Below are 22,583 nucleotides of genomic sequence, written 5' to 3'. Positions count from 1 at the left end.
AAAGAATGTTTGGGATGTTAATTGCCTATGCTTCTAGGCAATTAAAGCCTGATGAGGAGAACTATCCGACACATGATCTGGAGTTGGGTGCAGTTGTGTTTGCTCTCAATATGTGGAGGCACTACCTTTATGGGGCGACCTTTAAGGTGTTTTCAGATTACAAGAGTCTCAAGTACATTTTCACTCAAAAGGAGCTGAACATGAGACAAAGGAGGTGGATGGATCTGATAGGGGACTATGACATGGATATTATATACCATGAAGGGAAGGCAAACGTGGTTGCAGATGCGCTGAGCAGGAAGAGTGTGCATTCTCTATGCACAACTATGTCTCTAATGAGATTGAGAGATGAGGTGGGGAAGATGGGGATACATATGATACAGAAAGGGGATGCTAGACGGGACTTGACAGTGGAGCCAGATATTTATGATGACATTCGCAGGAAACAGGCTTTGGATCCTAAGATTGAGGAGTGGAGAGCTGGAGTTGAGAAAGGGACAGTGTCTCGGTTCTCCATTCATATAGATGGCAGTGTGAGATTCGATGGCAGGTGGTGTGTTCCTAATGATGAGGAATTGAGGAATATGATCATGACAGAGGCTCATTGCACACCATATTCGGTACATCCAGGTGGTGACAAGTTGTATAAAGATTTGAAGAAGACTTTTTGTTGGCCTGGGATGAAAAAGGAAACAACTGAGTTTGTGGCTCGATGTTTGACATGTCAGAGGGTTCAGGGAGAACAACGACGACCACAAGGTAAGATTCAGTCTCTTGAGGTACCTGAGTGGAAATGGGAGTCCATCTCTATGAATTTTATAGTGGGTTTGCCGAGGAGTCAACAAGGTAACAACATGATATGGGTAATAGTTGATTGGTTGACCAAGTCAGCTCACCTTGTTCCGATGAAAGATACTTGGACCAAGATACAGTTAGCTTTGGCTTATAGGAAGCATGTGGTTCGTTTGCATGGGGTGCCTAAGGATATAGTGTCAGATAGGGATGCGAGGTTCATATCACGGTTTTTGAGAGAGTTGCAAGAGTTGATGGGAACTACTTTGAAGATGAGCACTGCTTTTCATCCTGCGACAGATGGACAGACAGAGAGGACCATCAAGACTTTGGAGGATATGCTGCGAGCTTGTTTGATGGAGTTTGGTGGTAGCTGGGAGGATAGATTGGATTTTATTGAGTTTTCTTATAACAACAGCTATCACACGAGTATTGGGATGGCACCGCTTGAGGCTTTGTATGGGAGGATGTGTAGAAGTCCGATTTGCTGGGATGATAGAGCTAAGGCCGTGGTTTTAGGACCACAGATGGTACATGAGATGATAAAGCAGGTTAAGCTTATCAGACAAAAGACGAAAGCGGCCCAGGATCAACAAAAGAGTTATGCAGACTTACATCGTCGTGACATAGAGTTTCAGGTTGGGGACAAGGTTCTTTTGAAAGTGTCTCCTATGCGTGGGGTCATGAGGTTTGGTAAGAAAAGGAAGCTGAGCCAGAAGTTTATCGGACCATATGAGATTTTGGATCGCGTGGGTGAGGTTGCTTACCTGGTTAGCGTTACCAGCAGATTTGGATAGAGTGCATAATGTGTTTCATGTGTCTCAGTTACGGAAGTATGTGAGCGATCCTTCACATGTGTTAGAGGCGGAGAACATAGAGTTGGATGAGTCCTTCTCCTATCTTGAGGTGCTAAAACAGATTCTTGATCGCAAGGTTCGAAAAACTAAAAATGGGGAAACAGTGTTGCTTAAGGTTCTTTGGTCTAACCATGAGGTTGAGGAAACTACTTGGGAGGCGGAAGAGTCTATGAGGGAGCGGTATCCGTCTCTTTTTGATCAGGTATGTGTGGTTACGGGGACATAACCATGTTTCTTTTAGGGGGGGTATGAGATGGTCGCGTAAGGTTTTGGTATGGTTTATGTTAGTTTTAGTGCAGTTAGTTGTTGCTTTGAGTCGGTTTGAGTTTTGGTTGGGGGTTTTTGTTTTGAGTTTTTGGTTGTGTTGTAGTGTCGGAGTTGAGATAGTATGTTTTGTTTTTCTGTAAGGGTTGAACTTCGGGGACGAAGTTCTTTTTAAGGAGGGAAGACTGTAATACTACGGTTTTCTATGTCTATGGGTACTCTATCGAGTGGGGCTTACTCTGTCGAGTAAGTGTGTTTTTACGCAAAACGGTAGTCTGCCTGATGGGTACTCGATCGAGTACGTGTGACACTCGATCGAGTAAGGGTCACTCGGTCGAGTAAGTCACTTACTCGATCGAGTAAGTCGGTCTTACGGGTTATTTTAGCCAGGTTTCATTGATAACGCGTAATTAGTATAAAAGGGTTCCGTCATTATTTTTAATCACTTTTTCACCTTTCTAAAACCTTTCAATAGAAAAGAAGTTACGTAGTTCGCTTTCATCGCGTTATTGGTAAATCCCAAGGGCTAGGATCGTCAGATTGTCTTGTTCTTTACGCCGTTGAGATCGTCGTGTCAAGGGTAAACTTCTTGTATAATTTTTATAATGTTTCGTTAAGTTTGGTTAAAACCCTAATTGGGTAGATTTGGGGGTTTTGGGAGGATTATATTGTTTAGGTGATGATTGTGTGCATATGTGTTATAGGAGGAGGATTCGTAGAGGAACATTACTGATTAGCTGCTGTGACGATCTTGTGGTTGCTATTCCAGGTAAGGTTTCCCTACTCGGTTATTGTTTACATGTATTGTGGTGGTTGATCATTGTTGTTGGTTTATATCATATCGGAGTTGGTAAATGATAATTGTTGTGGTATATTGTGGTTGTTGTATAATTTTCTGTGGTTTGAGAGGTGCGTCCTCGGCTGAGTGGAGTCACTTGCGGGAGTGGCTTCACGTCCTTGATTCTCCTTCTGTGGAACCCGCCACAGAAGGGATGTGCACATTTAGGAACTTGGGCTTACCGCTCGAATGAGATGAGCGGGGCTTAGGTGGGAACGGTTGCGGTCCCCCACTGGCGGTGTGGAATACTTGTTGCAATGGGTATTCTGGCAGAACTACACACTTTAGTGTGTAGTTAGGTGTGCGGTGATAAGAAGGAGATAGGTTGGTTGGATTGGATTGTTGTATTGCTTTTGTTGTATTATTTTATGTATACAGTAACTGACCCCGGTTTAAATGTTTTGAAGACTGTGGTGATCCATTCGGGGATGGTGAGCAGTTATTGAGCTGGTATGAGTTGATGCGCATGGGATAGCTGGGTTGAGTCGCCACGAGATGTCTAGAAGTCTTCCGCTGTGTCATAAACATTCTTTATTTTAGTTGGTTTGACAGTTTTGAGGATTAGTTGTATTTACTTTACCAGTTTTGGATTTTGGGACTTGTATCACTTTAAACTTATTTGTTTAAGTACGTTTCTTTGTTGTCTATTTGATATACATTGTCTAGGGTAACCGAGATGGTAGCATTCTCATGCTTTATGTGGTCTTGGTAAGGCACTTGGAGTATGAGGGTGTTACATAAGGACTTATGGACTCAAAGTCCCTAAGGGGACTTATTAGATCCTCCTCCTACTATATATATATATATATATATATATATATATATATATATATATATAGGAGAGAGAGAGAGAGAGAGAGAGAGAGAGAGAGAGAGAGAGAGAGAGAAGGGAGTTCTAATAAGTCTCTTGCATCTTGTAAGTAACTAAGTCTTTCTAAGGGCCTTTGGATGAAAGGAATGGATGAGTGAGATTAAATCTCAATGGATGACCACATATCAATCTACTCTAATTAGCTCCTCATTGCAATTAAGTTCCCCACTAATCTATTCACCCCTCATTATCACAAACTCCTTCCCTCTCTCTATATCTCACATTCTCTCTCATTTCTCTCTCTCAATTTTCTCACATAAAAACAAAAGCAAAATAAAACAAAAACAAAACCAACAAAAAAAAATTCTCTTCTCTCCTCACTCACCAACCCGACCCCACCACCACCCCATCACTGCCACCAGCCGACATCAATTCCGGCACCACCGCCGACACCCACTTTCGACACCCCACAACAACTCAAACTGCCCCGAACACCCTTCTCTATTTCTGAACAAAAACTGTCCCGAACACCCACTATCGACACACCCGCCCCGAACACCCTTATCTCTAACCTCACTTCCTCTTATCTTCCTATTTACGGCCACCCCACAACAACTCAAACTGCCACCACCAGCTAACGTCCTCCTCTTCGACGTCTTCTACTTCCTCATCGACCAGATCTGCCCTCGCCTTCCTCTTCTACTTCCTCCTCGATCGGTGGTGATGGTGTTGTTATGGTGGTGGTAGGAAAGACGGCAAACACCGTGGTCGTTTTATATTTTTTCAGATTTTTTTTTTTTTTTCAGAATATGGGGTTTTCCTATTTTTGGTTTGTTGTTGGTGATGGACTGATGGTTGGACGAGAGTATGGGATGGTTGGTTGTTTGGTCATTTTTATTTTTTTTTGTTTTTGAGATATACTTTTTTCTTCTTCTTTAGATCTCATTTGTTTTGTATTCGAAAGATCGTTTTGTTTTATATTTTTTCAAATCTCGTATTGTTTTATTTTGAATTTTTCAGATCTACTTTTGAGTTTTTAGTAACAAATTATATTTTAATTTTTCATATCTTAGATTTTGAATTACACTATTTGTGATGAAAGTTACACTATTCATGACTAAAGTTGTTATTATATTTTTGTTTTATCTTTTTTCAAATCTCGATTGTTAAAATTAGTCTTGTTATATAAATTTTTCAGATTTATTATTTAAAATCTCGTCTTATTATTGTTTAGGATTCAGATCTGGTTTATCACACGTTATGTGCAACTTCAATGTGTATAACTTCAATGATATTATGTGCAACTTCAATGCCCATTATGTGTAACTTCAGATTTCGAATTTTAAATCTCGTTTTTTGTTGCCATTTTTTTTTAAATCGTCTTTTTGTATATTTTGTGGTGGTTTCAAATCTATTTACTCCCTCCTTTTCAGATTTGGTATTTCAAATATTGTCTTGTTTTAAAAAAATTCAAATCTCGTCTTGTTAAATCTTGTCTTGTTATATGTAACTTCAATGTGTATAACTTCAATGGCCATATCTGCAACTTTATTACACATTTTGTGTAACTTTAATGACATTATGTGCAACTTCAATGCACATTATCCGCAACTTCAGTGGCCTTATATGCAACTTTAGTGGCCTTATGTGCAACTTCAGCTGTCCTATGTGCAACTTAAATGTATATTTCAATGGCATTATGTGCAAATTCAATGGTCATTATGCACAACTTCAGTGGCATTATGTGCAACTTCAATCTCGTCTTGTTATTGTGTTGGTTTCAAATCTGAATTTAAATTTAGACTAAAGTTACACAATTTTGTACTAAATTTACACAATTTTGGACTAAAGTTACACAATTTTGGACTAAAGTTATACAAAAAGGACTAAAGTTACAGTAGGGCAGATTATATAACTTATCTTAAAAGTAAATAAATTCCACCTAATTTTGGACTAAATTTACATAATTTTGGACAAAAGTTATACAAAAAGGACAAAAAATACAATAGGACTATAATTATATAAACTTGACTTAAAATTAAATAAATTCCAATTAATTTATTAAAAAGGACTAAAGTTACATAAATTTGGCTTAAAGTTATACTCGTAAAACATTGAAGTTACACTCTAAAAGATATGAAATGTCGTAAACTTGTCTTAAAATTACAAAAACTCAAAAAAAAAATCTGTCAAAATCTATTTTTAGTTTAAAGTTGCACTTTTTTTGAATTAAAGTTACACTCGTAAAACACTGAAGTTACTGTAACACCCCGATTTATGAAGGAGCCTTTAGCAAGACATTCCCTAATAAACCGGACTATTACCATCTCGGTTTCCCGAGGTAGTGAATAACAAATTAAACTCCAAGGCAAATTATATAATTACTTTAACTTAATTAATCCAAAACCTCTTTTACATCAAATTACAAAGAAGTAACATAAATAAAAGTGAAAGTCTTCTAAATAATGATCTAGCTACTAAGTCTTCTGATCCAGTGTCTCACGCCCATCAAGCTCCCATCCTATCTCATAAACCTGTCAAGTCTGCTCACCAATATTTGGATCATCACAGGTGTTCACGAATACACATGATCAACCACGAGGTTGAGCAGGGAATACAATGAAACAACAAAATATGATATGCATGCTCCTCCGTCACCTCCATCTCCATCTCAACTCATATCTCATAACCCGAAACGCCCGGCCATACCGATCCCCGGCAGGCACAACAATCGACCGTCGTCGATATACCAGCTCAACAGCTGAGGACACCAGGGCAAGTCCTGTAGAACCAGCCTGGGCCTTACCACAACATCACATCGTATCTCAACATCGTCACTACCACACCATCTTCCAACTCCAATGCATATGAAATGCTCAACAGTAATCAATGCAACACAATATGTATATCAATGAATGAAATCATGCCAGCTACCAAATGTTGTGATAACATACTCAACACGATCAATTCAGTCAACCACATTCCAGTATATGAATCATAACATAAATCAACAACCACGAAATAAGTCAACGTTCACAGCTTGGTCATATGAAACACAACAAGTCAACACAATTTAACAACAACGCTGATAAGTCAAGTGTATTTCCCTACCTCAAAGATAGCAGCAGACAGATAAGCAGATGCTTTAAAGGTACTCCACTCGAAACTCGTCACCTAACATATACGCACAATAATTAATTTACTTGCAACTATTCCCGTTCCCAAAAATAGCAAGGTTACTAAATATAGAAATCTCCCAAAATAGATGTTTCCTAAAATAGCAATACTTCCCAAAATAGAAGGTTACTATTTATGGAAACCTTTCCGAAATGGAAGTTTCCTAAAATAATTCCCGACTCACAATTCGTACTCAAAGCAAATCGCAACGAATTCACGCAACGAACCCGACATAAGACACGCACGCGCTCCATTCCCGACCTCACACTCGCCTCACACGCCACCCCCTAACGTCGACAACCACCAGGCCATGACACCAGGTCAGGCCTGGCCGTCGTCGACCACCACCAACAGGGTCGACTCAGGCCAGCGAGTTGAACCATAGCCATTAACTGGCCTGGTTCACAGCCTAGCCGCGTCAACCACCTCCTGCAGGCCCTAATAACTCGCAACAACCACCCTGCTTCACCACTGACGCCTCACCGAACCTGACACACGTGGCACCACCGGCTCGACCTCTCCCGAGTCCACGGTGGCGCCACCCCAACGTCCTACCCTTGCCGCTTCTAACCCGACCCCAAATCGCAGCCCCTCTATCAATACCGCTACTGCCACCACCACGAACACCGTCAGCCGCCTAAACCACCGCCATCAGGCTCAACTCCGTCCCCTCTAACCACTACCCTCAACGACAACCACCACCAAGCCCTTAAACCACCCCTGCGACCCGAATTAAAACAACCAATGAAAAAGGGAAAAGGTTGTGCTTACCTACGGCGGCCGCTCGTACAACCACCAGCGACGACTCGAACCACCAACAACCACTCCTGCCGACTCTCTAATACACCGTCACGCTCGCTGCTCACTCGCCTCCTGCTGATCGTGTGTGTGTGTGTGTGTTGGTGTGCGTCGAAAAGAGGGGAGAGGGAGAGGGTGAGCGGCTCTTAGATTAGGTTTAGGGTAAATGGTGGTTACATGTTCCGGGTAAGGCAAATGGGTTAAACGGGTATGGAAATTGGGTAAATGTAGATGGGTAAATGGGTGATACGATTCTTGACCCAAAAGACAAAATGTGATGTAACCCGACTCAACATATACGATATAAACCCGACTTAATAACATTCACGATATTACGATGCAACCAATATAAAATGTATAATAACTAATATATAATAATATCCGTTTAATCGATTATATAAAAATACGGGGTATTACAGTCTTCCCCCCTTAAAATGAACTTCGTCCCGAAGTTCGCTCCCGTACTCAAACATCAAAAAGGGGTATTGTATATCGTACATACGGACATCACGCATTTCTAACACAGTTAACACACACTTTTGACACATCAATTAAATATAACAGACACGAAATGTTACATTCTACCCTCCTAAAAATAAACTTCGTCCCGAAGTTTAACTCATCTTCACTTAACCCAACTAACTACAACTAATAACTACCTGAGAACACAAATGTATAACAACTAAATAACCACCTGAGAACACCATCATCTTTCCATCTCAATATTCCATGTAATCAGATATCGTATTCTCATCGTCAAACCTAAGACCAAGACAAGGGGTGAGTGAACTGGCGGGATTAAACCGCGAAACAATACTTCTATCTCAATATCGATTTCAACTCAAGTAACTCAATAACTCAATAACCATGGTCACTCCGGACCGAAAACACAATATGGCACAACGGCCCAACACTCATAACTCAATACTAGTAACCAATTTCCATCTCAATTTCAATATCGATATTGTCAAAGGTTCAAAGAACTGTGCTCAACACCTAGAATAAAACTCTAAGCTACTCACCCACGAGTCAGGTCAAAGATTAGACAATTTAAATACAATACGAACCAAAAATCAATATATGAAAATCCGAATAAAATAAGGCGCAACTCAAGGCCAAAGTCCACACGGTATATCGTAGTATAACTTAAGCTCCACATTATGAGAATCAATAGCACAACACAATCTTAATTAATACGTAGTACTTCCATTATCTCCTAGCAACCAAACGAAAAGCCATTACTGCAAACCATTACCAAATCTAATTGTTTCCTTTACAAACTTATAGATTTCCAATCCTTGTGCTCAACCAATCATATATGTCATTCGAATATACCCAAACCCATCTCACCAAAATCCCCCTCTTGACAATAAGATATATAATACGTACTTATATAATTGCAAACCAAAATAATGACAATCATCAGAAATTCACAATTACCATGTATAAATTGATATCATAAAACGATGACAAATAATGACACATACACATATAATCCCGAACAATAATAAAAGTATTAGGGACGGTAATATCGTGTTACCTCGATAAACAAAATAAAACTCAACCACGTCCTCGCATATGACGAAAATAGCTCACTAACTAATGGTCTTCATAATCAAAGTTGGTGTTGGGATAGAGTAGGCACGAGGGCAATGAACATGTATGTAATTAAGCAAATTTGATGATCAATTATGGACCATGAACGAGCGAGAGTAAAAATAATAAAACAATTTAAGAAACTTCTCACATTTGTAAACGTATCACAGAAAATAGATCTACCACTACTATCCATCACAATCACATGATCTTATTGACATGTCCATACAACCATTTACTCACTCACTAGTTTAGGTCACGAATTCCGGCCATTACAGAGATTATGAACAACAAGAGACATTACGACATGACAACATCTAAGGTACGCAAACAACTGAACTCGTATAAAACATGTCACCTTTGATTAAGAATCATATTCAGCTATTCAATTTCACAAATACTATCATGCCAACAATGTTATAAACTAAACTTTAATTGTTATCACTTGTTAAGATACATAACCAGTGAATATGCGTGATACTATCATCATATAAGAACATTATAAATTCACATTAATAAGGCTCATGAAATAATCAACAACTGTATGAAAACTCAACATAGAATTCACATTTTAAAAGTTATGATTCCCGTTGTAACTTCCAAAAATCACGAATAAATAACCGTTCAACGAAAACTTGAGTTATATTAATTTTTATAACATACAGAGAGTTAATAATACGTGAGAAAAAGAATGAGGTCCAAAGCTCAAGAATCCAATTTTTAAAGCATTTTAAAACTCCGTTGGTCCAAACAGCATGTAACAACAATTGGTCCGAAACTTGGGTCAGTTTGCAAAACTTACCTTTTAATATTGATGTATCAAGAATTTTCGTGGCTTATTAATCTGAAAACACGTGCGAGTATTCTAATCACTCCAATTGGAATTATGCAATAATCATGAGTACAAATTAAATGAGAAATTTTACAAAATTGTTGGTCGAAACATAATTGTACAGGAACTTTCTGACCATAGACCACTAAAATGTTTATTACTCCTAACCGTATATCCTATGAACATGAAACCAATGCCAAATGAAAGCTAACTCACCAGGCTACCTCCCATAAAATTTTCATCCATAGGCGATAAACAGAAAACGAATGGCAGTAAGATCAATTAGAGAGTAAAATCAAACAAAACGTGTTTCAGCACTAGGTCATTCATTTATTATGTTCCAAGTTCTTACAACCACACTATCGATACTAACCCATCCTAACTTAAATCTCACACTGTGTACCTTTGTAACATCTACCCCATAGAATCCCTTCGCATCTCGATCTACTCCTTACATCTAAATCACGATTGCTATGACTAGGAACATGCAATTCAATAGTGTTTCTCATTACTATCACAATACTATACTAGCATGGCTTCGGGATCACATAACCGCATATCACTAGACATAATAGTACTATCAACACATCATTCAACATCCATCCAGATAAATATCATCAATTCGCAATTATTTTCACGCTCGCGATTACCACAATCCAACACTTCATTGATTATAAACCTGAACACGAAAATTTTATTTCTCATCTCCACAACATCTTATGATCACGCCATCATTCATACAAAATACTTACCGTAACGTTGTCCTGCAGCATGGTTAGAATATATGGGTCTCAAGGTGTACATCCACTCGATTATATCCAAGGTTTTCCTTCTAACTACCCCATTCACTCGATTTCTCTCGGGTTACCTGGTTCAAAACTGAGAGGGCAAAAGAGCACGTATTAAGGGCGCCTTCTTAACCGCACTGTGAGCTCCTAACAGTTCTTACCCAGGGGTTCATTTTATTTAGACACATCCTATGTTCATTGGGTTCATTGGTTTAGGCCTGAGGATCGTTCTCTCTGATACCACTTTGTAACACCTCGATTTATGAAGGAGCCTTTAGCAAGACATTCCCTAATAAACCGGACTATTACCATCTCGGTTTCCCGAGGTAGTGAATAACAAATTAAACTCCAAGGCAAATTATATAATTGCTTTAACTTAATTATTACAAAACCTCTTTTACATCAAATTACAAAGAAGTAACATAAATAAAACTGAAAGTCTTCTAAATAATGATCTAGCTACTAAGTCTTCTGATCCAGTGTCTCACGCCTCAAGCTCCCATCCTATCTCATAAACCTGTCAAGTCTGCTCACCAATATTTGGATCATCACAGGTGTTCACGAATACACAGGGTCAACCACGAGGTTGAGTAGGGAATACAATGAAACAACAAAATATGATATGCATGCTCCTCCGTCACCTCCATCTCCATCTCAACTCATATCTCATAACCCGGAACGCCCGGCTATACCGATCCCCGTAGGCACAACAATCGACGTCGTCGATATACCACTCAACGGTGAGGACACCAGGGCAAGTCCTGTAGAACCAGCCTGGGCCTTACCACAACATCACATCGTATCTCAACATCGTCACTACCACACCATCTTCCAACTCCAATACATATGAAATGCTCAACAGTAATCAACGCAACACAATATGTATATCAATGAATGAAATCATGCCAGCTACCAAATGTTGTGATAACATACTCAACACGATCAATTGATCAACCACATTCCAAAGATATGAATCATAACATAAATCAACAACCACGAAACAAGTCAACGTTCACAGCTTGGTCATATGAAACACAACAAGTCAACACAATTTAACAACGCTGATAAGTCAAGTGTATTTCCCTACCTCAAAGATAGCAGCAGACAGATAAGCAGATGCTTTAAAGGTACTCCACTCGAAACTCGTCACCTAACATATACGTACAATAATTAATTTACTTGCAACTATTCCCGTTCCCAAAAATAGCAAGGTTACTAAATATAGAAATCTCCCAAAATAGATGTTTCCTAAAATAGCAATACTTCCCAAAATAGAAGGTTACTATTTATGGAAACCTTTCCGAAATGGAAGTTTCCTAAAATAATTCCCAACTCACAATTCGTACTCAAAGCAAATCGCAACGAATTCACGCAATGAACCCGACACAAGACACGCATGCGCTCCATTCCCGACCTCACACTCGCCTCACACGCCACCCCCTAACATCGACAACCACCAGGCCATGACACCGGCCAGCCCGGCGTCGCCGACCACCACCAACAGGTCGACTCAGGTGGCGAGTCGAACCATAGCCATTAAGCGGCCTGGTTCACGGCCCTAGCCGCGTCAACCACCTCCGCAGCCCTAATAACTCGCAACAACCACCCTGCTTCACCACTGACGCCTCACCGAACCACCACCACCACCACGACTGTCGTCCCGCGACCCTGACACACGTGGCACCACCGGCTCGACCTCTCCCGAGTCCACGGTGGCGCCACCCCAACGTCCTACCCTCGCCGCTTCTAACCCGACCCCAAATCGCATCCCCTCTATCAATACCGCTACTGCCACCACCACGAACACCGTCAGCCACCTAAACCACCGCCATCAGGCTCGACTCCATCCCCTCTAACCACTACCCTCAACGACAACCACCACCAAGCCCTTAAACCACCCCTGCGACCCGAATTAAAACAACCAATGTAAAAGGGAAAGGGTTGTGCTTACCTACGACGGCCGCTCGTACAACCACCGCCGACGACTCGAACCACCAACAACCACTCCTCGCCGACTCTCGATACACCGTCACGCTCACGCTCACTCGCCTCCCGCGATCGTGTGTGTGTGTGTTGGTGTGCGTCGAAAAGAGGGGAGAGGGAGAGGGTGAGCGGCTCTTAGATTAGGTTTAGGGTAAATGGTGGTTACATGTTCCGGGTAAGGCAAATGGGTTAAACGGGTATGGTAATTGGGTAAATGTAGATGGGTAAATGGGTGATACGATTCTTGACCCAAAAGACAAAATGTGATGTAACCCGACTCAACATATACGATATAAACCCGACTTAATAACATTCACGATATTACGATGCAACCAATATAAAATGTATAATAACTAATATATAATAATATCCGTTTAATCGATTATATAAAAATACGGGGTATTACAGTTACACTCTAAATACTACTGAAATGTCATACACTTGTCTTAAAATTACAAAAAGTAAAAAAAAAATCACTTTTTAGTATAAAGTTGCACTATTTTGGATTAAAGTTACACTCGTAAAACACTGAAGTTACACTCTAAAAAATAGTGAAATGTCGTAAACTTGTCTTAAAATTACAAAAGGTCAAAAAAATATACGTCAAAATCACTTGTTAGTATAAAGTTGCACTATTTTGGATTAAAGTTATACTCCTAAAACACTGAAGTTATATTCTAAAAAATACTGAAATGTCGTAAACTTGTCTTAAAATTACAAAAAGTCAAAAAAATATTTGTCAAACTCATTTTTTTGTTTAAAGTTACGCTTTTTTTTTTATTAAAGTTACACTCGTAAAACACTAAAGTTGCACTCTAAAAAATACTGAAATATCGTAAACTTGTCTTAAAAATATAAAAAGTTTAAAAAATATCCATCAAAATCACTTTTTAGTATAAAGTTGCACTATTTTGGATTAAAGTTATACTTGTAAAACACTGAAGTTACGCTATTGAGTATTAAAGTTACACTTGTAAAAACACTGAAGTTATACTTGTAAGAAGTTACAATATTTTTGACTAAAGTTACACTCATTAATTAGGGTGGATTAGTGAAGGAGTTCAAAGTGTGTGAAATTAGGCCCTTAACCACCTTTTTTGGAGGTTCATCTTCGCCATCCATCTTCTTCATCCAAGGGCTGAGATGAGGACTTATGGACTTATAAGGATATGGTGGACTCACTTGATCTCTCTCTCTCTCTCTCTCTCTCTCTCTCTATATATATATATATATATATATATATATATATATATATATATATATATATATATATATATATATATAGAATTAGGATCACATGAGTCCACCCTATCTTTTTGAGTCCGTGAGTCCATGATACAATATCACACTTTATATTAAACAATATCACAGCTTATATTAAAAAAAAAAAAATCGAAAAAAAAAAATTTGAAAAAAAAAATTCCAAAAAAAAGTCGTGATATTGTTTTGTAATACAATATCACACGTTACACTAAACAATATCACAACTTACACATAAAAAAAAAAAAAAAAACTTTTTCGAAAAAAAAATGAAAAAAAAAATCGTGATATTGTTTTGTAATACAATATCACACGTTATACTAAACAATATCACAGCGAAAAAAAAAAAAAAATTCGAAAAAAAAAATTGAAAAAAAAAAATTTCCGAAAAAAAAAATTTGAAAAAAAAATTCGTGATATTGTTTTGTATAGTGCGTGATATTGTTTTATGGACTCATGGACTCAAATATATAGGTGGACTCACCGGATCTTGCCTCTATATATATATATATATATATATATATATATATATATATATATAGATGTTTGATAATGCATCATATAATTCATCTTCCAAAATATTGCTCTTGTTTACACGAGCAAGGGGCACCCTGCTTGATCGAGCTTGGCGTTGATGTGTCGTATTTTTATATGATTTTCACCCCTCTTTTAGCTCATTTTTACTTGACATTTGCACTTTACAAAGTGTTTTTATGAGCTAATTTCGTGTTCTAGGTGCTTTGCAGGTATTGGTTGTGTTTTGTAGGAAATAAAGCATTTCGTGGTTTATTCTTACCATTTTGGCATCCACCGATTATCACGAGGCTATGAAGAACGAGTCTTGGCCATCAAAGGGCGTTTTGGGAAGTTTCACGCATCCCAAAAAGAAGGAATTATATTTGATGAAGTGATGAGGCAAGCTATGATGCTATAAGGGAGTTTCACGTGTCCCCATGCACGTCCTTTACCCCTAGGGGATGTGAATCATTGGAATTATTAAATAAATTTGCTCCAAAATCACATTGCTATGTCCCCTGTCGAAGATATGTCCCCTACCTCTAGGGGAAGCATGACCATAGCTTGTAGATGAGAAATTGGCGAAGGAAAGCTGAGGAGTTGCGTCCCCGATCGGGGATGTGTCTCTGGGGTACTGGGGATGGGAACCTCAATGCCAAACACTTCGTCTTCCTCTCCTTTTCCTATATAAACTGTTGTATTCCGTCTTAGTTCATCACCCAATAATTTACATTTCAGTTTTCACATCAAAACCCTAGTTTAATAATTTAGTTTGTAATCGTTTGCAACAATCGTTCGCGTTATTTCAAGTTGATTTCCGGGTTATATTGTTCTTATTTTCTTCAAGTTCTTGTTCTTATTTTCTTCAAGTTGGTAATTTCTGCCCCTAATTTATTTTATCATTTTACTTCTAATTATTTTTATCGTCCATCATGTTTATGCTTATATTCGTAGTTATTGTTAATTTTATCGTTAATATGTGTGAGTAGGTTTCTAATCTAGGGGCGTGGAAGCCATGTTTGGTTAAAATTTTATTTTTGTTATATTGAAGAACACTATTGTCAAATTTGTTGTTTATATACATGCTTGTTCTTATTGTTAATCTTTGATTGTTGGCCATAATCGTTGATTGATTTGTTATTCTTTTCCTAAGAGTGAAAGTCGGGATTATAATTAGGCAAAGCATGTTATGATAGTCTGATCTAATTTGTGCCAGAGCTCGTTAGTAATCGTTCTATGGTTAGGTAATAGGCCACAGGAAATTACTTAAAACCTAAACAACAATTGATCATAGGTTCTTCTAATTTGACATCATTTTATGCTAATCACATGTGTAACCCCATTCCCTAGATGTTTAATCATATTTGTTTGCAACTTATCTTGTTTCATAATCGTTGTTACTTTAATCAAACCAAACCAAAACAATTTGTGACCAACTTTGTTAGAATTCTATTCATAGCTATTATTATTGTATTCCCCGTCTCCTTAGATCGACCCCTACTTCCCTAACTACATTCATTTATTTTTTAGTTAAGCTTAGGATATTTATCTTTGTTAGGTGCGCGATAAGCCTATCAAATTTTGGCGTCGTTGTCGGGGAGCACGGTTTCATTGATTCCGCCTTATAAAACCGTCTCCTCCTAAACAATTCACATAATACCATCACAATACATCCTACGTTATTATACAATATAAAACCCCTATTATCACCCATTAATTACTTATATTACCCATACCAATTACTAACTAATTACCCATAACCAAACCCCTAAAAGTTAGGGTTAAAATAAGACAAAAGGGAAAGGTGGGAAATCGACTTACCATGGTAGATCGGGGATTAGGTGAAGGTTTCATCTTCAAATCAAAGTTTGAAGGTCATGGGAGAGACTTGGGGATCATGCTAGAGAGAGGGGAGAGTATTTTGGGCGAAGGAGAAGAAGAATGAAAGAGATACGAGGTTTGGATAAGATAGAATCCCGAAATAAGTTTTATCGGGTGTTGCACAGTGCCACTCGACCGAGTGACCGGTTCACTTGACCGAGTGCCACTCACTCGGTCGAGTATTCGCCTTACTCGACTGAGTGCCAGTCACTAGATTCACTAGAAGCTTTACTCGGTCCACTGGGAGTCTTACTAGGTCTAGTATAGGTTCTACTTGGTATAGTATATGGTCATCCTTTACTTCCGGTGGTCTCACCAAGTCGGAGGGTCCCCTCACGCATCCCAAGAGTCCTTTGTGGGTCCCAAAATATCCGGGTATTACAATTTTCCCCCCTTAAAATTAACTTCGTCCCCGAAATTCGCCTCACACTCTCCTTTCCTAGTATTCCTTCAAGTCTCTTTCCAAGCACTCGCTCTCATCGTGCCAATATGGTTCTCACCCTAATCACTCGTCACGCGCGAGTTCCTTCAACGAAAGTAATTTATTACAGTTGTACACCTCTCCTTACTCGACTTGTACACACTTGTACACCTATCGTGGTTGTCTTACACTCATACTATGTTTGTTTTCTTTCCTTAGACTTCCGATTGTTACATTGGGTGACACAAGATCAAATAAGGGAGATACTTTTCCCTTTTCCAATGACCGACAAAGCCAAGTTGTGGATCAATAGCCTTGATAGGACCACAATAGGGATTACCAATTGGGATACCTTGGCTCTCGCATTCTACCAAAAAGTATTTCCACCGGAAAAGACCCAACAATTGAGAAGCAAAATCATGGGATTCCGTCAAAATGGTAATGAAAGCTTGTTTGAGGCATAAGAGAGATATAAGGAAATACAAAGACAATACCCCCATCATGGGTTGGATCCATGGTTCCTTGCAATCACATTCACATTCTATAATGGTTGTTGTGACGAGCTTCACCGAGTTTTAGACTCCGCCAACAATGGGAGGTTCGAACAAATTGTTGTGGAATTTGCTCATTCCACCATTGAATCCATGGTGGTACATGACTCCCAATATGTCAACTCTCATAGTGCCTCATTGAAGGCCAATGAAGAAGATCAAAGCATAACACTTTTGAAAGCTCAAGTGGCCCTTCTCCAACACCAAATGGACAATCGAGGATCAAGTTCATCACAATCTCATGAACAAGTCAATGCCACTAGCCAAATCGTTGTGTGTGAAGGTTGTGGAGGTGCGGGGCATGTTGCACAAACGTTTAGGATTACAATTGAGCAAGTGAATGCCTACCAAAGCTTTAGGCAAAATTTCTGTTGGAATATGTGTCCTCCGACAATAATGCGATCACGACTGTTGATCATGATGATCACATGTTTAAATCTCATTATATAGAATACAATTGGGAAGTAATTTTGTTCTTGTCAAGCAATGGTCAACATATATCGGTAATGATTGCGACTAGAGTTTGACATTCTTTGTCGTGTGACGGTGGTGATCGATTGACCCCTAGGTCATACCTAAAGGGCAATACTCTTAATTGATTATTTAATTAATCGTATAATGTTGCGAGTTAATTAAATTTCTTGAAAATTGACGGACGATTTTGGAAGTAAAATTTACGTATCATATTGAAATGTGATTAAATAAGATACGGTCTGAGTAATTGAATTGTATCATTACTCGGATGAAATAATTGGTTAATGTAACAATTAAATTGAATGAATTATTATAAATACAATCTGTTGTGATTTATAAAATGGTAAAATTTTTGGCACAAGTAATTATGAAATTACTAAGTCAATTTTGTATGTGACGTATTTTTATTAATACGTTGATTTTTAATATGTTAAAAATTACATAGCAAATTTATGTCACATATGACATGTGACATATTGACAATTGACAAAAATAATATGGATTCCATATTACCAAATGGACCGAAATAAAAGAAGAGGTTTAAGCTAATTAATTGTTTAATTAGTAGCTAAACATAATGATTGTTTTGCTTTAGTAGCCATGCAACCCTACTACTCCTTGTGAAGACAAATATGGGCATGCATTGGCTCCCCTAAACCTCTCCACTTACACGGTTTAGAGAAGGAAAAATCATCATTGTTTTTCTTATAATTTTACCTAATAATATACTAAGGGTGATGTATTATTATTCATTCAACTAATCATCCAAAAATATAAGTTCTAGTGAGAAGAAAAATCCTCCTATTCTTCTCTCATAAAAACCGAAATATTCAAGGGTTAAATAATATTTTTGGTTCAATTTTCTCCTAAATTAATATTATACTAGTACTTATAATATTAATTAGATTAAGTGTTAAGCCTTGGGTATAAAGCTTAGGGAGAGATCTTATACTTAGATCTTGTTCATCCATAAGGAAAAGCTCAAGATCAAAAGAGAAAGGTGATCTCTTTTGTGCCCTTAAATCCGAAATCCACAATGTAAGGACATGATTTCTCCTCTATTATATTATTTGTTTGCATGCATAAAATCCGTTTTAATTTTATGGCAAATTAATTTAGACTTATATGAGTATGTTAATATGTATATGAATCTACATTTCCTTCAATCGGTATCAAGAGCCACGGTTGTTTGCATGCAAATTGGTTAAAAGTTTTTCCGAGTTATAAGAATAACAAATAAAACTTGTAAAATTTGTGTTATTATGATATATCACGAAATTATTACATGCATGTTAATATTTCTGGTCCTAAAGTGTTTTGGGATATTTTGGTTATTTTTCGGATTTTTATTGTTCATAATTTACAATAATGGCATTTAAATGTGATTTTATGAGTAAAAATGTCATTTTTGGTCTAAAATTAGCTATACTTCGAATTTTAAGTTGATTTTTGGATATGTTGTCACATATATTATTTTTGAGATAACCTGTAAATTTTCATAATTTTTGGACTAGTTATGCTCGAAAAATGAATTTTTCATTATTAAATTCGGATTTAAGTGAAAAATAGGTTAATATGAGTTAAATTTCGAATCTGGTCATAGAAAATTAATATGTTGTCACATGCAATTTTACAAGATGTGTGTAAAATAATTGGCTATAAAGAAGTCTTTTTGCATGATTTATGAATTTTTGAAGAAAAATAGCATAAATAGTGACATTATTAGTGGAAAATTAATAAAACATAATCTATGACTTAGGAAAAACGTCTAATGTTGCATTTTATTATATTTTTCAGATCTAAAATTGAAAAGTTAATGAAAATAATTTTTCCATGTTTTTATGATTATTTTATTAAAAATCGATAAACCGCAACATTGTTTTTTCGGAAAAATTTCGAAATTTTTAACCTAAGATTTTGAACATTATGAGTGTCATGGAATTTTTCCAGAATGTTCATGAGTTTAAATTTCAAATTTTGAATTTATTTGAAATTTTGTGATTTATTTGAAGTTTAATAGCTTATTTTGTAATTTTTAGTCCATTTATGAACAATTCTATAAAATATGGGTTAATTATGGTCAAATTATTAGTGAAGACTAAATTTTGAGTCCTAAAAAGTTAGGGTAATTAACTTATGCATAAATATGAGTTTATGTATTTTTGTGATTATAAAATGTTGAAATCACGCAAATCCGTAAAAACCGAGTAATATACGATATTGGCTAATTAAAGGCGATTTAGCATTAAAATTGAGCATGTTCATACATATTATAATGCTGCATTTTCTTTATGATTGTCATAATTTTAATTTATGTAATTTTTGAATTATGTAATTTTACTTAGTATGGCCTTAGATTTTAATTGGTATTTCCCGAAATGTATGGGAATATCGATTCGGTTGTAATTTTTATTGTGATCTCGTATCACCGTTTTGTAATTTAATAGATTTATTTTATTTTAGTTACAAATGTATAATAGGAAATTATGTAATTTATTATGTAATTTTATTCATTCCGGAGTTCCAAAAGACGGATTTCTTCAAGAATGGCGATACATAAAGACGGTGTTACCTCGAGATGTGTGCCACAACCGAAGTTCGAGGGACCAATGGAGTTGGTTTCCGAATATGTAATAGTTAAATAGTTTTTCTATTTTAGGAAAGGCCATACTAGGATTTATTTATCTTTATGCTTGCATTTTATTTTATGTCACATGCATCGCTAAATCGCCATAACTAAACATGCATTTTCTTTTTATCGAGTTTATCGACCGTGTCAATTAGAATTATCGTAGTTCACCGCTTTAGTTCACTTAAAACGTGATAGATAATAAATTGACATGACCTCTCGCTAAAACTATCAATTGAGACATAGCCTTACCAAATAGTAGAAACCATGAAAACCTATTTCGTGAGGGAGTGCACTCGGCCACACCGGGGTACAAACCTTGTTACATAGGGGAAGTGGGTGATGAATGTTAATCCACCGAATTCATGTTGATGAGGGATGTATCAGCCCCACCGTGCCCAAGTTAATGTGGGTTTGGATCATGGACACATTTATTCGAAATTTGGATTGAACTCAACAAAAGTATTTGATAAGGGATGTATCGGCCCCACCGTGCCCTTGTCGATGTGTTTTGGGCTATAGATAATTGTTAATGTAATATTATCGACCAAGAGTTCTAAAAGTAGAATCGATTAAACGTTAATCCACCGAGTTATATTGATAAGGGATGTATCGGCCCCACCGTGCCTAAGTCGATATGAATTTGGGTCTTGGAATCATTTATCTAGTTGGGTAGAGGTCACTAGAAAAATGCATATAACTTGTTTAAATCATACATTTTTACGAGTATTATTAAAACGACAATTGTTTTACTCCTTATATTTTGTTTTGTAGACCACTTCTTTTTCATAACAAATGGCAACACCAACTCCTAATGCTACACCTCTCGCTAGTTCGTCTTGGCTCCGATCCTTCATGGATCGATGTAAACTTGAAAAGAATGGGTCAAATTTCTCCGAATGGGATGCCCAACTCAAATTAGCCGCCGAAGGTGACGACAAGCTTCGTTACCTTACCGAGGCCTCTCCACCCGAACCCTCCACTAGGTCCACCGCGGCCACTAGGGAAGCATATGAGGCTTACCAAAAGGAGTCCGCCGCAATGAAAAATGTCTTGATATTTGCGATGGAGGCGGACCTCCAAAGGAGAGCCTTTAAAATGGGCAATGCTAATGAGATTTACTCCAAACTTGTGACCATGTTTTCACAAACTCCGCGGATCGTCCAATATGAGGCGGCCGCGGCATTCTTTGATCTCGACTTCAAAGAGGGCCAAAAGGTTAGCCCTCATGTGCTCAAACTCATGCAGCTTGTTGAGACCTTGAAAATTCAAAAGGTTGAAATCCCCAAAGAACTCATCGTAGATAGGATTCTACACTCCTTGTCCAAAGTCAAGGCATATGTGCAATTCCGGGTGAATTTCAACATGCAAGACAAGGATGTGTCTCTTGAGGAGTTGCACAAATTACTTGTGCAAGCCGAGAGGGACATGGGGTTAAATGTGAACCCTCCCAAGGATGTGCTTAACATAAGCACAAAGAGTAAGGGGAAGTTCAAGAAGAATGGGAGAAAGGGCAAGAAGCAAGCTCCCACATTCACCAAAGCTAAGTCTTGTGAAGCTAGCACCTCCAAAGTCAAGAAGGGTCCTCTTGATAAGTGCCATTATTGTAATGGCATGGGTCATTGGAAAAGAAATTTTTCCAAATACCTTGGTGATATCAAAGCTGGAAAGATCACTCCAGTAGGTAAATGACTATCCTTCTTTTATGTTTCAAATTCAACTATGGTAATATGATGCAAAGTTGTGATAATGTATCTCCCTTTTATTGTAAATAGGGCCTCCACCAAGCAAAGACAAGGGAAAAGAAAAACAAGCATGAGAAACCATGGAGAAGCTAAGGATAGCTTTTATGGAGCCTTGTTTTTCATTGTCTTATTTTAAGTAATGTTTTGGATTTTAGAACTTTAAGTTTCCGTGTTCGACATGGAAAAGCATTTTGGATAATGAGTTGTATTTTGGATGATGGTGACTTGGTTTGCAACCCGAGTCACCCGTTTTATCATTTATCCTTTTAATGTTCTAAATTTCATCTTTAAAATGCTTGCGTTTTGAAACATAAGATTATTCACTTAAAGGTGATCTAATAGACAAATATAATGACGGGTTTCATTATAT

At 37.5% G+C, this 22,583-nt stretch overlaps 1 non-coding gene across 1 annotated transcript; it reads right to left on the bottom strand.

The window, feature by feature from the left end:
- Positions 1-17,216: 17,216 nt before the first annotated feature.
- LOC141609552 (small nucleolar RNA R71) lies at positions 17,217-17,322 on the bottom strand. The gene has a single exon (XR_012527472.1). It is a non-coding gene; the product is annotated as a small nucleolar RNA R71 (small nucleolar RNA).
- Positions 17,323-22,583: the final 5,261 nt, after the last annotated feature.

The sequence above is a fragment of the Silene latifolia genome, chromosome 10 (assembly GCF_048544455.1).
Source record: "Silene latifolia isolate original U9 population chromosome 10, ASM4854445v1, whole genome shotgun sequence".
In the NCBI taxonomy this organism is placed as follows: domain Eukaryota; kingdom Viridiplantae; phylum Streptophyta; class Magnoliopsida; order Caryophyllales; family Caryophyllaceae; genus Silene; species Silene latifolia.
Note: the sequence above shows the minus strand (reverse complement) of the source record. Positions and strands in the feature narration are given on the sequence as shown.